We start from the raw sequence: 18,146 nt of genomic DNA, 5'->3' as shown, positions 1-18,146 counted from the left end.
GAGTCAAATGAGTTTCCATAAATAGAGAAGTCATCCATGAATACTTCAAGGAATTTATCTACCATATCAGAGAAGATGGGTAACATGAATCTCTGAAAGGTGGAAGGCGTATTGCATATTCTAAATGGCATTCGTCTATAGGCAAACACGCCAGATGGGCATGTGAATGCTGTCTTCTCTTGACCCTGTAGATCTACTGCTATTTGATTGTACCCGAAATATCCATCCATGAAACAATAAAAAGCACGACCTGCTAGTCTTTCTAGCATTTGGTCAATGAAGGGTAAAGGAAAGTGATCTTTCCTGGTGGCATCATTGAGTCTTCTGTAGTCAATGCACATACGCCACCTTGTAACTGTCCTTTTAGGGATTAGCTCATTCTTTTCATTATGAACCACTGTCATTCCTCCATTCTTAGGAATAACCTGGACAGGGCTCACTTAGGGGCTGTCAGAAATGGGATAAATGATCCCAGCCTCCCAGAGCTTATTGACTTCCTTCTGCACTACTTCCTTCATAGCTGGATTCAATCGCCTCTGTGGTTGTACCACTGGTTTGACATTATCCTCCAGTAGGATTTTATGCATGCATCGGGCTGGGCTAATTTCCTTAAAGTCACTTATAGTCCACCCAAGGGCGGTCCAATGTGTTTTAAGCACTTGAATTAGTGCTTCTTCTTCCTGTGGCTCTAATGCAGAGCTTATGATCACAGGATAGGTATCTCCCTCTCCCAGAAATGCATATTTCAGGGAGGAAGGTAATGGCTTAAGCTCAATCTTAGGAGGCTTCTCCTTTTTCTCAGAGGTTTCCAGAGGTTCCTCTGAATCAGGCTGAGTATCATCAAGGATATCATCTAGCCCTTCCTTGAGGCTTTCGGCCATGTTGACCTCTTCCACCAGGGAATCAATGAGGTCAATGCTCATGCATTCCTCAGGAATGTCTGGATGCTGCATAGCCTTTACAGCATTTAGTACAAACTTTTTCTCATTGACTCTTAGGGTTACATCTCGTTTTTCAACATCAATGAGGGTCCGTCCTGTAACTAGAAAAGGTCTTCCTAGGATAAAGGATGCACTCTTGTGCCCCTCCATGTCCAATACCACAAAGTCAGTGGAAAAGGCAAAGGTTTCAACCCTGACAATCATGTCTTCAACTACTCCTAATGGTATCTTAATAGAACTATCAGCAAGTTAAAGGCACATGGGGGTTGGTTTAACTTCATCAGTCAAACTAAGCTTCTTTATTAGTGAAGCAGGTATTAGGTTGATGCTTGCTCCAAGGTCACATAGAGCTGTCCTTGTACAAGCATCACCTAGAGTGCATGGTATCATAAAGCTTCCAGGGTCTTTAAGCTTCTCTGGTAAGCTGTTCTGAATGATTGCACTGCATTTCTCAGTGAGGAGGACTGTTTGTGTCTCTCTCCAATCCTTCTTATGACTTAGAATGTTCTTCATGAACTTTGCATAAGAAGGTATCTATTCAAGAGCTTCAGCAAAAGGGATCTTTATCTTTAATGTTCTGAGATACTCCGCAAAGCAGATAAACTATTTCTCCCTTTCCTCTTGACAGAGTTTTTGAGGAAATGGCATCTTAGCCTTGTATTCATCAACCTTGGTTTATGAAGGCCGAATGCCATGTGAGTTGGAAGGGGGATTACTAGCTTGCTTAAGAGGGTTGTTATCAATGAATGACTGACCTCCCTTGCATGGGTGTTCAACGCCTATGCTGCTGCCCCCTTGGGCGTTTGAACGCGCAGTCTTTGCCCTTTCCTGGCGTTCAACGCCAAGAGGGATGTCTCTCTGGGCGTTTAAACGCCCAGAGTCATTTTGTGCAGAGACTAGGGTATCCTCAATGGGCTTTTCATTTTTATTATACTGACGTTGGGTGCTTAAGGTTTTCTCACTCCTTAGTTGGATAGCCTGGCATTCATCTGTTATATGCTTAGATAACTGCTGTCTTGTTTGACTCAACTGGGCTTCTACATTTCTGCTAAAAGCCTGAGTTTCTCACAGAGCCTCTTGTAGTTCCAGTATTTGCTGGGCAAGGGCGTGCAGTTGCTGAGTCAATGGGCCATCCTGCTCTGGAGGGTTAGGTTCAGCAACTACCGCCTTAACCTCTCCTTTTATAGAAGTCTCAGGAGATGAGTACAGATGTTGATTAGTAGCAACTGTCTCAATAAGCTCTCGAGCCTCTCCAATGGTCTTTCTCATGTGCATGGAACCACCAGCAGAGTGGTCCAAGGACATTCTAGCCATGTCTGAAAGCCCATAGTAGAAGATGTCTAACTGTACCCATTCTGAAAATATTTCAGTGGGACATTTTCTTAGCATCCTCCTATACCTCTCTCAAGCATCATAAAGAGATTCACCATCTCCTTGTTTGAAGCCTTGGATGTCCAGTCTCAGCTGGTTCATCTTTCTTGGGGGAAAGTATTGGTTTAAAAACTTGTCCACTAACTGTTTCCAAATTTTTAAACTGGCTTTAGGCTGGTTATCCATCCACCTTTTTGCTTGGTCCTTTACAACAAAAGAAAAAAGCAGTAATTTGTAGACATCTTGGTCTACTCCCTCACTGCATACTATGTCAGCAATCTTTAAGAAGTCTGTTAGAAATTCTGTAGGTTCCTTCTGAGGAAGCCTAGAATACTGACAGTTCTGCTACACTAGAGTAATGAGTTGAGGGTTCACTTCAAAGCTACTAGCTCTGATGTGAGGTATGCTGAGACTTCTTTCATAGAAGTCAGCAGTGAGACTTGTATAAGATCCCAGAGTTCTCCTGAATTCTTCATTCATAATGAAGAAAGGTAGAAGGAAAGGAAGAAGAAATAGGGATAGGAGAGATGAATAATAATTATTTTTTTTTGTTTTTATTTTAGTTATTTAATTAAACCAAAATTAAAATTAATTAATTAGAAGGAATTTAAAATTTAATTATTAAATTCCAAAAATAGAAGAGAGAGAAGAAGAAGAGGATTTTCGAAAATTAGAGAGAAGAAGTTAGTTAGGAAGTTTTGAAAAATAAGAGAGAGAAGATATGTAATTAATTAAAAATAGATTCGACTATAAGATTTGAAATTCGAAAAAAAAAATTTGAATTTTGAAATTTGAAATTTGAATTTTAAATTTTGTAAAAGATTTAAAATTTGAAAAGATTTAATATTTTAAAATTAAAATTTGAAATTTAAATTTTGAAATAAGATAAGATAAGAACTTTGAAAAAGATATGATTTTTAAAAAAGATAAGATTTTTAATTTGGAAAAGATTTGATTTTTGAAAATTAAAAACTAAGATAAGATAAGATAAAAATTTAAAAATAAAAATCTGAATTTTTAACTTAAAAATTTCGAAACTATGGTTAGGATAAAAATAAAAAAGATATTTTTTTTTAATTTTTGAATTTAATGATGAAAGAGAAAAACAAGTAAAAGACACAAGACTTAACATTTTTAGATCTAGCACCCCTTATTTTTGAAAATTTTTGGAAGAAAACACTAAGGGGTACCAAACTTAAAAATTTTAAGATCAAACACAAGGAAGACTCAAGAACACTTTGAATACTAACAAGAACACAAAGAACAAGACTCAAGAAACTCAAAGAACACAAGAACATGTAAAGAACACAAAACTTAAAATTTTTAGAAAACCAAAAGCAAATTTTCGAAAATTAAAAGAAAAATAACAAGATAACACAAAACTTAAAGATTTGACACAAGAATTAAACAAAGAAACTATTTTTAAAAATGTTTAGAAAGCAAGACTCAAAGAACATGAAAATAACACCAAGAACAAAATAAAAAGACTCAAATAAAAGAAGAAAGTGACAAAGAAGATAAAGGTTTGTGGTAAAGTTTTAAAATTTTTGGAATTAAAAAACAGGAATATATAAGACTCAATTCAAGAACAAAAATTAAACAAAGAAAATAAAAATATTTTTGAAAGAGTTTTAAATTTTTTCAAAAAATAAGAGGAAAAGAAAATAAAAATAAAAGACTCAAATAAAAAAAGAAAGTTATACTCTTGTAAAAATCAAGGATACAAAGACCTAAACCAAGAACACAAATAAAGACTCAAACAGAGAAAAGACAAATATTTTAAAAAAGGGTTTTAGAATTTTTGAAAATTTAAGGAAGAAGAAAACAAAAATTAAAAGACTCAAATAGGAATGATAAAGAAAAGAAAATAAAAATTACCTGATCTAGGGAGCAAGACAATCCTTCAGTTTGTCCAAACTCGAACAATCCCTGGCAGCGGCGCCAAAAACTTGGTGTGTACAAACCCCACACTCTCGTACAACAGTACCAGCAAGTGCACTGGGTCGTCCAAGTAATACCTGAGCGAGTCAGGGTCGATCCCACGAGGATTGTGGTTTGAATCAAGCTATATTTATCTTGTAGGCCTTAGTTAGGTGGATCAGAAGACTTGGTTGTTGGATACGGAATTGTATTAGGATTATGGGTTAAATAATAGGAATAGAGTTCACATGAAAGGGGTAAAACTAGTTGGATTAAATCAGTGAGAGGAACAGAGTTAAGGATCGGAGTTGCTTTGCCTTTCTGAAATAAATCTGGTATTACTGTCTTCTTTGCTTGTGAATGATCTTCTTTTATGGCAGGCTGTATGTGATCAACGCCATGGGCTGTGGTCATTGATCTCCTCTGCTACAGATTGAACGCCATTGGCCGTGGTCATCCAATCTGACGAAGGGTGAAGCGCATAGCAGTCAATTCTCTTGGCGATCCTACTCAAAATGCCACAGACAAGGTTGCATCTTCCGGATCAAAGGATGCTTCTTCTTAGGATTCTAGCCTATACCACGGAGACCTTAATCTCCCCAGAAATTAGCTGAACTGGTGTCTCGAGAAGTCCCCAATGAAGTCGTGGATTAACCGTCTGAGAGATGCATAAACATAGCTGTTGGCTCGTGCCTTCCAGTCACGTATTCACACGAACCGAAGTAGACACAGGTGTTTGTCAGGTACGTTCGTCTTAAAGTGATGAACACAGCTAATTGGTTAGATCATCCTATTCACCACGATGAAGATCAAATTATACATCTTAGAGTAGATCAAACACGGATCGAAGAAGAAATAGTAATACTTTTATTAATTCATAGGACTCAGCAGGGCTCCTCCCCTCAACCTAGGAGGTTTAGAAACTCATACTAAAAGGTAAACGTGTATGATAGTAAAAGTGATGTAAAGTTGTCAAAAAGTGTCTCAATAACATGAATTAAATCCCTTAAATACTAAACTAATGACTAGTAAGGGTAAAACAGTCTTTTTTGGTGCTAAAATCCACTTCTGGGGCCCACTTGGTGAGTGTTTGGGCTGAGTTTTGATGAGATCTACGTGCTATGAGGTCTCTTGGGCATGGAACGCCAGCTAGGTAGTCCTCTTTGGGCGTTTGTACATTGGTCTCTGCTCTTTGAGCGCTAGACGCCTGGAAGGGGGCAGGTAGCTGGCCTTGGATGCCAATTTTGGGCCTTCTAATCCGAAGCAAAGTATGGACTATTATATATTGCTGGAAAGCTCTAGAAGTCAGCTTTCCATATCCGTTAAGAGCATGCCATTTAGACTACTGTAGCTCCAGAAAAGCTCCTCTGAATGCAGGTAGGTCAGATCCGGACAGCATCTGCAGTGCTTTCTCTGTCTCTGAATCAGACTTCTGCTCCAGCTCCTCAATTTCAGCCAGAAAGTACCTTAAATTGTCCAAAAACACAAAAACTCATAGTAGAATCCAAAAATGTAAATTTAACACTAAAACCTATAAAAACTCAATAAAAACTAAATAAAAATTACTAAAAACTATATGAAAGTGATGCCAAAAAGCGTATAAAATATCCGCTCATCACTACCGCACCCCACGCCGATATCATCACAGCCTGACTGCGCACCACTGTCTTTTCACAGCTCATGTAGACGCAGCCATATAGAGAACTAATCTCGTCCAATTGGGTTAGCATAACTATAACTCTCCTTTCTGCACTTCTTCTTATAACATGTAGGCAATGGAATTAGTAAAGAATTTTTTTTATCAAACTCATACAACATATTTTCACTACTCATAGCCAATTTAAAGGAAGTAATCTTTTATGAAGGTGATTTAATCTATCTCTGTAACTCCCTTTTTCATTGAAAATTTTATATTCATTCCAGCTCAAATCATTTCAAAAACTATTATACTTTACAAATCCATCTCTATACTCTCTAATTCCTTAATGGATGAAGAAGGTTCTATAGCCCCATCTTCATACTTCAGTGATCATTATACTCACTCAGATAGCAATATTGTGAAAGCGTAAATTTTGACAAAGTATTTATTGGAGATTTTATCTGCATGTGGATATTCATTTTACATACAAAAGGATGGTTGTTTTTATTACAAATTCATTATTAATTTTTTTTTACATACAAAAAGAATAAAAGTTCATTCTACATATAAAAGGGATGATTGTTCTAGTTGCAGATCGAATGGAAGGCTACTGGGACAATAATGGCGCTAATAGGGTTTCCAGGAGAAGCAGTAGCGAATGGTTAAAAATTTGAAAGATAAAATGATTTTTTTTTTGTTATTTGATGGGGTGGTTTTTTATCTTTAGTGGGCCAAAAAATCGACCTATTGTTTACGTTGTTCAGATTTTTTATTGTCTATTTAACGGAGCTGAATTAATTATAATTACAAATGGAGTATTTTATATTATATAACTTATATAATAGTGATCTTAATTGTTTTCATAAAAAAATATTAGAAGATTAATAGAATTTATTATTTTTTATTATTTTTGCTTAATAATTAGTCATTAATATTTAAAAATATGGGTTAAAATCATGTTGTTGGATTATTATATTAAAAGAATTAGGTTGATGACTAAAAAAAGTCAAAAAAAGTAAATTTTGATACCCTTTGAGTATTTTGCTTATTATAAATGCTAAATTGAATAAATTATTATTTTTTATTTAAATTTAAATAAAATAAAATAAAATATTTTATTTTACTTGAGCTTTCAGTGTTTAACGAAACTAATAGTTTAGTATAAGGTGAAAACTCATATGCAGTTAACTTTATATGAAATTTATAGCTGGAAGTTGTTAAATGATTTGATAGGCTTAACTAAATTATCATCTGACGACTCTCCTATCAACTTCACATGAAGTTAACTGCATTTGAATTTTTACTTTAGTATAAATAGAGTTTTAGAGTTCTAGTCTCCAATATACTAAAATCACTTTATGATTCTTGTCCTATCAAAAGTTGCTATTCAACCTAAAATATGGCTTCAATAAATTTTAGTTGAAACAGATCAAAGAACCTCACATTAAGATCAGGAACAACAAATTAAAATGGTAATCATGAATTAAGGTACATTTCTGTGTTGTAAGCTCTCTTTCTTATTGATTTAACATGAATAGTCTTAGGATTAAAAAATCTACTAATTCTAATAAGTGGTATCAGAACCATCATAATTGGATCATTGAGAATTAATTAATTTATCTCAATTGATGTACACTTTTTTTGAATTTGGAATTATTTATTCATTCCTGCAACAAATTGCCTCACCTAGTCGATTTTGAGGTCTTGATTCAAGATACATCAAATCTAGGAACTATCTTAGAGTTGTGTTTGCAAATATAGTGTGATAAAACTAAGTTTTGAAGTTAGATTACAAACAACATAAAGTTACTCTTCTAAGATAGGAAGAGTTTATTGTTAAGTGGAGGAAAAGCTCAGCCTATAGAAGGCCAAAGTGTCCAATAAAGTCGATAAGTTGGTGCTTATCAAGTTTGTGTTGAATAGCCTTCTAGTATATTATTTGAGTTTATATAAGATGCCAAAGGTTATTGCGAAAAATTGATTTCATTGCAAAAAGATTTCTTTGGAGTAAGGAGGATAGGGGGAATGGTATGGCATTAATAAGGTGGGAAGTGGTGCATGCTCCTAAAAAGTTAAGCAGACTGGGAGTTGGAGATGCAATGGTGCGTAATACAACCCTTTTGTTTAAGTGGTGGTGGCGCTTTTCAAAGGAGGAGTGTCTGTTGTGGAAGAAGGTGATTTGTTTATGTAATAACCTGAATCCTAATGAGTTATTGTTCGCCCAGGATTACCTGTTCGGGGGGTTCGTGGAAGGATATATGTCAGCTACAGATCAGAGATCAACAAGTAAGAGAGAAGATGATTATTGGGTTGTCCATGGAAGTTGATGATGGAAGAGGGATATGTTTTTGGGAGGATATCTGGTTAATTGGTGTTTCTTTGAAAGATCAATTTTCAAGACTTTTCTCAGTTTCAAACCAGCAAGGATCAGTCATAGGAGATTGTAGATTTTGAGATAGGTTAGAATGGATCTGGAACTTCCAATGGAGGCGAGAGCTATTCCAGTAGGAGTTAGATCTAGTGAACTAGTTGCATAATACTTCCTGACCTCCATATAACTAATCCTCAAAATGCTATTAAAATTAAGACAAAGTAACATCAATCATATGAAATTGAAAGAAGAATAAGAGAAAAAGGGATGCAAGAAGCCTTAACAATTTCATGAGCAGTCTTCATATCCCTGGCAAGAAGCTCATGGAACTTGAGCCTAACAACCTCATTCTTCCTCCACTAATCATGAATCTTGTCCAGCACGGCCTGCGTGAGCCCAACTTTGGCCACATTCACCTTTTCCTCTTAGTTACATACTCGTATCCCAATTTGAAGAGTTAAAATGCATGACATCGTTTTGAAGCGTAAAACCTGTTTGTCCGCAACCTCTTTTTGTCATTGGTCCATCTCATCACCATAACATACACGTTACTTTTATGCATCCATGTCAGATAACTCGGTACCGATTTTCAAGCTCAAATGGACAAAGAGACCTGAATGTCACGCCTTTTAATAGGTATGGGGTGATTTTGTATTTTCCAATTTTACGAATTTGTCTTTGAATTAAAAGATTAAATATCTATTTGTTATTTTTCGTATTAAATTATTGACTTATCACAAGATAGTTGTTTCGCAAATATTATTATTTTACAGTGAAAATGCAAATTTTTTGGAGAAAACTATAAAGAAATTTTTTCCAAAGATAATAATAATAGGAAACAAATTTTTTTAGTAAGTGAGATTATATAAAATTATATATTTTTCTTCTTCTTATTTATTGATTTACAATAGGTTAATTTGATAAAAAAAATATAATACCAAAATTAGAAAAGACATTTATTCAAGGTTTTGAAAACTGATCCAATTATTAGACTAATTACTGATTTATCGGTTCATTAGTTCAATACGTTCAACTATAGTTCAACTGAAATAATCGTTTTGTAATAAAATAATAAATAAAATATAAATAAATATATTAAAACATAACTATAGTCTAATACAAATTTTAAAATATCAGCTAAATTAAAAGTACTATAACAACTACAATATTATAATTTCATTCAAATACAAACTCAAAATCTTCAAAGTTTGTCACCACCACCACTTTGATAAAAATAGTATCCACTACAAGAGACATGGCTCTTAGCTGAATAAAATTACTAGCGTTTTCCAAAAACGCCGCAAATTGTAAATTCCGAGAGATTAGTAAATAATTAGCCAATAAAATAATTATTAGTCCAAAAAATTAGAAATGAAATTTTAGAGTTTAATGTGGTAGAATTATTTAAAATATGAAATTTGACACCAATTTTAAAGAATTTGGCCCACGATTGGGCCAAACGGGCCGAATCGAACAAACCGGGCCCATATTGGTCCCAAGGCCCAGCCCAATTCAATGACTTAAAAGAGCTTCAACTCTTCTTCTCTCCTCCAAATGAAACCAATGTAGAAAGCTTGCATGAGGGAGGAGGAAGGAGACCAAACCCTCACTCAATAATTCAACCTCATATAACTTTTGATCCAGAGCTCCGGTTGCTGCACCATTTGCTACCACGCGACCACCGCGTCGAGCTCTACAAAGCCTAGTGGTCAATTTGGTAAGGAATCCACATTTTCTTTTTCAATTTTCTCTTCCCCAATTTCAAAACCTAATGTGAAATTATGTTGAATTTTGCAAGATTTCGGTGTTTAGGTTCGAGTTAACCTGCGGATATTGTCGGGTTTAGCTTGTTTGATCTGTGGGTCAGTAAGAACCCTCCAACCTTTTTGTGAGATGTTGATTTAGTGAACTCTATATTGATTATTGTGATAATTGTGATGTTAGACTGAAATTGGTTATCGGTTGGAGTTAATTTGAGAAATTAGAAGCTAGAGGATTAGCTTTGGAGGCTAGGTATTGTTGGTGAGGGGGGTTGGAGTTGTGGAGCTTGTGGTTCGAAAACGCTTGAGGTGTTCTGGATTATCGGGAAATCGGTCAAGGTATGGTTTAGTTTTCTCATATTTAATATATAATGTCTTGTGAAAACTTAGGCTAGAGGACCATAGGATGGGTTGGAACGTATGAGTATGTTTGATGACTAGCATCTTTGATGTTGATTACTATTTTTCATGATGGTGTGTTAAGTGATGAGTTGATGGAGATTTATATAACGATATGAATGTGTTTATATATATGTATATTGGGTTGGTGAATGTTAAACTTGATGATGTCTTTGGGATTGTTTAGAGTAAGAAATGGTAGGTTGTAAAGGTTATTGTGGGGATGGCAAGAATGTGTTGTGTTGATGATTTTGGTGCATAGTATATTAGGTTTGAGTAACTGTGTGTGGCCAGAATGGTCGAGGTGTGTGTGTGGCCGGAATGGTCGAGATATGTGTGTGGCCAGAATGGTTGAGAGAGCAAGATTTGGGTGCGATCCCGCTTGCTCGTTAACTTGAAAATGTATTCGGATGGCAAGTTCAGGACAGAAGTTCCCTCTCTTATCGTGATGAGGGTGTGAGAAAAGTGGAAAGGCACTTTCTTTCATATTGTTTTCTCCTCATTCTTCTCTGGTTGTAAGGTAGAAAGGCACACTCTTTCGATGTGAAAAGGCACACTTCTTCGAATATCCTTCAGGAGAAGGTGGAAAGGCAGACTCCTTCGATGTGAAAAGGCACTCTCCTTCGTTTATGATCCTCTTGGAGATGCGCAACCTAGAGACAAATGTCTGGGTTAGCTAGCAGATGTGTCGGGTTCTGGCGATTTAACCGACATGTGAGCTCACGGCCAGTAGGACAAGCATGCATCATGTTGCATTTGTTTGCTTTGTTTGTGTGTGCATACTTGTTTTGGTTTGCCTATCTGATAAATTATGTATAACCGGTAATTGTGATATTTGCTGTAACTGTTCTTTAAATATGTTTCCCTTGTATTTCCTTGTGTTTGTGATTGTCTTTCTATTTTGGGTACTTTGGTAGTGGACTGATAATAATGATGAATTGTTTTGAAAAGGGCCAGAGGCCAGGTTGAGTTTATTTGGGCCGGAGGCTGGGTTGGCTTGATTTGGGCCTTAGCCTGTGACTGGTTGGACCAGTGGTAAAGGTTGGTTAACAATGATTTATTAGTAAGCGGTAAAATGCCTTAGAATGTTTTGTTAGGTGAAAGTTGAAGCAAGGGTTAGAGTTATATTGTGACTTGGATATCTTAGAGCGTTATAACCGAGTTTATGGTTTAGTTATTTCCTTTAAGATTATATCATATCTGAGTGTCGGGGTTCTAAGATCGCCTTTCGGCTTTCCCTAGACCTTATTTATTATATATGTGGGCACCTTAACCATATTGAGAACCCCCTGGTTCTCATCCCATAGAATATTTGTGGTTTTTCAGATGCAGGTTGAGAAGTACCACTCTTTATTCTGGAGACGCTGATGAAGCGAAGAACTCTTGGGACTCAGGGTCGTATCTTTGTTTATATTTATGTATGTGTATAAGATCTCTACCTTGTATTTTAATATTTGTCCCTCTTAGAGGTTGACTCGGAGAAACATGTTGTCATTTTTCTTCTTTGGGTCATCTTGGGATCCTCTTATATATATATATATACTTGTATGTTCTGGCCGGTTTATCTTCGCGAACCGAGTTGGAAGTTTTGTTAATTATATCTTTGACACTCCCTTTTTATTATTCATATACATATATCTGACTTTTCTTCGTATGCAAGTTTTCATTTACGTGGGTGTTACGACTTTTGTTTTAAACTTTCCTTCAAAGGCTCCTAGTTATAGACCTTTTTCACTATATTATATATATAATTTTACTCTTAAAGGTCGTAATACCTCACCACCTCTGTCTTATGGCTTAACCATAAGATTTTGTGTGGTAGGGTGTTACATTATGATATCAGAGCAGTTCGTTCCTGTAAAGCCTGGGGAATGAACTGACTATGCTTCTGAGCATACTCTGGCTTTGCGTGCATGTTATTTAGGATGTTTGCTTGACATATATAGCATAAATTTTCATGAGCGTTATCTTTGGAGATTCGAAGTTCTAGACTTGAGATATTGAGACTGATCACCTTGATATCACTTGTATGATGTGGACAAGACCCAAATGGTGTCTCGTGGGCACGAGTGAGGTAAAATGGGTAATTCTTTGACTACTGCTGAGCAAGCTTCTGTTGAAGGGATGGAGCGAACAAACTAGGAACGGTGATGGAGGCAGTAATGGACCTGATGACGAGAGAAACTAAGGGATTATAACTTGTGCAGCTGGAGTAAAGATCAATAGCACTTAGTTAGAGAGATAAAGAGATTCAAGGAGTGTTCTGGCAGAGTAGACGAGTGATTAAGTTCTTAATGGTTTGAAATCAGAGTGGCGCTGCGGAAGCATAATGATTTTTTTGTGACTTTAGGGTTATAGTGATGAGAAGAAGAAGTCTTGGGATATGAGAATGATTCGAGGAATAACATAGGATCGACGAACAGAGAGTGTGAATGTGTGATTTAGGTTATAATGGATTGACTTAGAATAAGAAATTGAGAAATTATTTAGTGTTTGACACAGCTGAGAAAGAATTGAGGAACCCTTGAAGGGTAATGAATTTTGTATTCGTTGAGAGAATTAGAACGAAGCTAGGAGTGAAAAAAATTGGTATAGCTTAGGTTTGAATTCGGTTAAGTTTATGTTCTTGTACTTGAGAGTGGGAATGTGAGTTAGTGTTTGAATTTGTGTTGAAAAATGGTAGAAAGAGGGTGTGAAGTTGGTTCGTATTGAGAAAGTGTATATGAAGTTTTGGGAGAAAATTTTCAAGGGCGAAAATTTCTATTAGGGGGGTAGGATGTAAAATCCGAGAGATTAGTAAATAATTAGTCAATAAAATAATTATTAATCCAAGAAATTAGAAAATGAAATTTTAGAGTTTAATGTGGTAGAATTATTTAAAATATGAATTTTGACACTAATTTTAAAGAATTTGGCCCAAGATTGGGTCAAACGGGCCGAACCGGGCCCATATTAGGCGCAAGGCCCAGCCTAATTCAATGACATAAAAGAGCTTCATCTCTTCTTCTCTCCTCTAAAACGAAACCAATGCAGAAAGCTTGCATGAAGGAGGAGGAAGGAGACCAAACCCTCACTCAATAATTCAACATCACATAACTTTTGATCCGAAGCTCCGATTGCCGCACCGTTTACGGTCACACGACCATTGCGTCGAGCTCTACAAAGCCCAATGGTCAATTTGGTAAGGAATCCACGTTTTCCTTTTAAATTTTCTCTTCCCCAATTTTGAAACCCAATGTGAAATTATGTTGAATTTTGCATGATTTCGGTGTTTAGGTTCGAGTTAACCTGCGGATATTGTCGGGTTTAGCTTCTTTGAGATGTGGGTCAGGTAAGAACCCTCCAACCTTTTTGTGAGATGTTGATTTAGTGAACTCTATATTGATTATAGTGATAATTGTGATGTTAGATTGAAATTGGTTATCAGTTGGAGTTCATTTGAGAAATTGGAAGCTAGAGGATTAGCTTTGGAGGCTGGGTATCGTTGGTGAGGGGGGCTGGAGTTGTGGAGCTTATGGTTCGGAAACGCTTGAGGTGTTCCGGGTTATCGAGAAATCGGCTAAGGTATGGTTTCGGTTTCTCATATTTAATATATAATGTCTTGTAAAAACTTAGGCTAGATGATGATAGGATAGGTTGGAACGTATGAGTATGTTTGATGACTAGCACCTTTGATGTTGATTACTATTTTTCATGATGGTGTGTTAAGTGATGCGTTGATGGAGATTTATATAATGATATGAATGTGTGTATATATATGTATATTAGGTTGGTGAATGTTAAACTTGATGATGTCTTTGGGATTGTTAAGAGTAAGAAATGGTAGGTTGTGAAGGTTATTGTGGTGATGGCAAGGATATGTTGTGTTGATGATTTTGGTGCATAGTATGTTAGGTTTGAGTAACTGTGTGTGGTCGGAATGGTCGAGGTGTGTGTGGTCGAAATGGTCGGGATATGTGTGTGGTCGGAATGGTCAAGAGGGCAAGATTTGGGTGCGATCCTGCTTGCTCGTTAACTTAAAAATATATTCGGATGGCATGTGGAGGACAGAAGTTCCCTCTCTTGTCGTGATGAGGGTGTGGAGAAAATGGAAAGGCACCCTCCTTTGTATTATTTCCCGTGCATTCTTCTCTGGTTGCAAGGTGGAAAGGCACACTCCTTCGATGTGGAAAGACACACTCCTTCGTATATCCTCTAGGAGAAGGTGGAAAGGCACACTCTTTTAATGTGGAAAGGCACTCTCCTTCGTTTATGATCCTCCTGGAGATGTGCAACCTAGAGACAAATGTCTGGGTTAGCTACCAGATGTATCAGGTTCTGGCGATTTAACCGACACGTAAGCTCACGGCCAGTAGGACAGGCATGCATCATGTTGCATTTGTTTGCTTTGTTTGAATGTGCATAGTTGTTTTGGTTTGCCTATCTAATAAATTTTGTATAACTGGTAATTGTGATACTTGCTGTAACTGTTCTTTAAATATGTTTGCCTTGTGTTTCCTTGTGTTTGTGATTGTCTTTCTGTTTTGGGTAATTTGGTGGTGGACTGATAATAATGATGAATTGTTTTGAAAAGGGCCGAAGACTGGGTTGAGTTTATTTGGGCCGGAGGCCGGGTTGGTTTGATTTGGGCCTTAGGTCATGACTGGTTGGACCAGTAGTAAAGGTTGGTTAACAATGATTTATTAGTAAGCGGTAAAATGCTTGAGAATATTATGTTAGGTCAAAGTGGAAGCAAGGGTTAGAGTTATATTGTGACTTGGATACCTTAGAGCGTTATAACCGAATTTATGGTTTAGTTATTTCCTTTAAGATTATATCATATCTGAGTGTCAGGGTTCTAGGATCGCCTTCGGCTTTCCCGGGACCTTATTTATTATATCTGTGGGCACCTTAACCATACTGAGAAACCCGAATCTCATCCCGTACAATATTTATGGTTTTCAGATGTAGGTTGAGAAGCACCACTCTGTATTCTGGAGATGCTGATGAAGCGAAAAACTCTTGGGACTCAGGGTCATATCTTTGTTTATATTTATGTATGTATATAAGATCTCCACCTTGTATTTTATGTTTGTCCCTCTTAGAGGTTGACTCGGAGAAATAGGTTGTCGTTTTTCTACTTTGGGTTATTTTGGGATCCTCTTATATATATATATATATATATATGTATACTTGTATGTTTTGGCCAATTTATCTTCGCAAATCGAGTTGGAAGTTTTGTTAATTATATCTTTGGCAATCCCTTTTTATTATTCATATATCTTTGGTTGGAAGGTTGGGGTAAAATTGGAAGGGAAGGTTGAGAGGGTTGAGATATAGACAGTTATCAAACGATGATTCCGCCACCTGCTCTTGTACGTGATGAATGCACTCAACAATATAAATAAGATGGACACGGTGTAGTGCCCCCAAGTTATTCTGCGTCCTTGGCTCCTTCCGATATATTAGACCAAATGTTGATGGAATTGGGAAAAGGGATTATAACAACCCAAATTTTTAAAAATTAAATAATGAGTTATTCATGATTTATTATTTTATTTAAAGAAATTTATTTTTCTAAAAGTAATTAAATTAAATTTTATGATACTTTGAGTTTAAATTTTATTAGAATTTATTTTTTCCTCGTCGACTATTATTTTGGTTTTTAGAGAGGTAGGACTTGTAATTGAGATTATTTGAATAAGTCTATTTGTATATATATATATATATTACTTTTGTGATTAAGTGGTTTAAAACAACGTCTCCTTTCATTTTCTTAGTAAGAGTTTCTGTTCGTATTCACGAATGCTCAATATTAAATAAACAGAGTATAGAATAAAAAGGTTTAGAGGTAACTAACGCCTTAGCTTTTAGTACGATCATGAGGTGCTAAAAGTTAGGGTGTTACATAATGGTATCAGAGCAATTCATTCCTATTAGAGCCTTGGGAATGGACTGACTATGCTTCACTGCATACTCTGAGTGTCTATCATGCAGTAGGACTTGTCCTAATGACAAGAGTTTGAGGTTTAGATGCATGACTATCTATTGATTAATGCTGTTAGTCGACTGTTGCATCTCTCATGGTATTAGGTTTGGCTAACTTAATACTGATGATTTATGTATACAGAAAGAACTAATGGATTATCATAGACGAAATAGAAGTAATAGATAATGTGAATTGCCAGGTTACGAAGTTAGCTCAGCTTTGAAGTGTAATCATTATTCACGCTACACAAACTAGTGCTATCTCTTTTTTTCATTATCTTAATTAGAATTCCTTGCTTTGGATTTTCTCAGAATATGATTTGATCATTTTCCGATCAAACCTTATTGTCCCTATGTACCTCTGCTTGTCTGTACTACTCTTTGTGGACTCGATTTTCTTTGACTTGAGTTCGAACTTGTTTCAATGTACAATTTTCGAGGGAAAAAATTTTTGCAAGGTGGGTAGAATATAATGACCCAAGTTTTTAAAAATTAAATAATGAGTTATTCATGATTTATTATTTTATTTAAAGAAAATTATTTTTCTAAAAGTAATTAAATTAAATTTTATGATATTTTGAGTTTAAATTTTATTAGAATTTATTTTCCCCTCGTCGGCTATTATTTTGGTTTTTAGAGGGGTAGGACTTGTAATTGAGATTATTTGAATAAGTTTATGTATATATTGCTATGTGTGTGTGTGTGTGTATATATATATATATAGGGGGCCTGGGAGCCCCATTTCCCACTATCTACTAAAAGAGCGATTGAGAATCTCGATAACCTTTCTTATTTTTTGATTCTTCCTTGGTCGTGTGGAACATGGATTAGCATTATGTCATTCCTACAAGTGATCCTCCATCCAGGATTGGAAGAAGAAGCGCCATATGAGGACTTCGAGATCAAATAGAATATGTTTCTTTCCATTCCTCGTGAGCCACTTATTTCTCCGACACAAGAGATATAAGTTATTTTCCTCCTTTTTCCCTTTAAGTCGACGGCGTTACACCATTGGGATACTTCGAATAAACTAGAGTACATATAGGATCCACTGGTGCTAAAACCTTTTCTCAAGATATCTTCCAAACAGTTGGGGTCGTTGCTCCGGATTTTGTTCCCCTGGTTTGAAACCTGTTGGTTCCGTTGTTTTAGAATTATGCTGATCCAAAGTACTCCATCTCTATCATTGCACATGGGAATATAGAAAGTAAAGAGGAAAAGGCAGAACCAGAAGAATTGTGTGAAATAAGTGAATTGATCTAGTTGAGGCATGATTGATTCAGACAAAAGAAATTCCCTCCATACAGACTGAACCAAGTATGGTTAAAAGCAAGCCTGCAGGACTAGTGTTTTGACTATAGAGAGTTGTGGTTGGTTGTTGACCAACAGAAAGCATGGGAAAAAGACCAAAGATGAAGGACTCCATTTTTATGCTTCTTCTTCAGCTTTACTAGTTAGGGGAGGCAAACGATTACCGGCTTCGCGAGACCTTTTCGATCTACTCATGGTGTAGCTCTATACGGGTCCTTGCTTTCTCGATCAACTAACTTCGTGCTGAAGAAAGACGGGTCCTTGAGATTCTTGTATTGTACCTTTTGTTGGGTACACTTAACACCAACCCAATCGAGATAAGTCAAAAGTAGAACGAAACTCGATCAATCCATGAACTAGAAACTTATCCACCCTCTCTTTGCTAAGAGCAGCTTTCTTCTCTTACGCTAAACTCTTTTTTGCTATTTTGCCTTGCCAGCCCTTTTACTCGGTCTTCAGCCTTAAGT

This window comes from Arachis hypogaea, chromosome 18 (genome assembly GCF_003086295.3).
Source record: "Arachis hypogaea cultivar Tifrunner chromosome 18, arahy.Tifrunner.gnm2.J5K5, whole genome shotgun sequence".
In the NCBI taxonomy this organism is placed as follows: Eukaryota; Viridiplantae; Streptophyta; class Magnoliopsida; order Fabales; family Fabaceae; genus Arachis; species Arachis hypogaea.
This window is presented reverse-complemented; position numbering follows the sequence as displayed.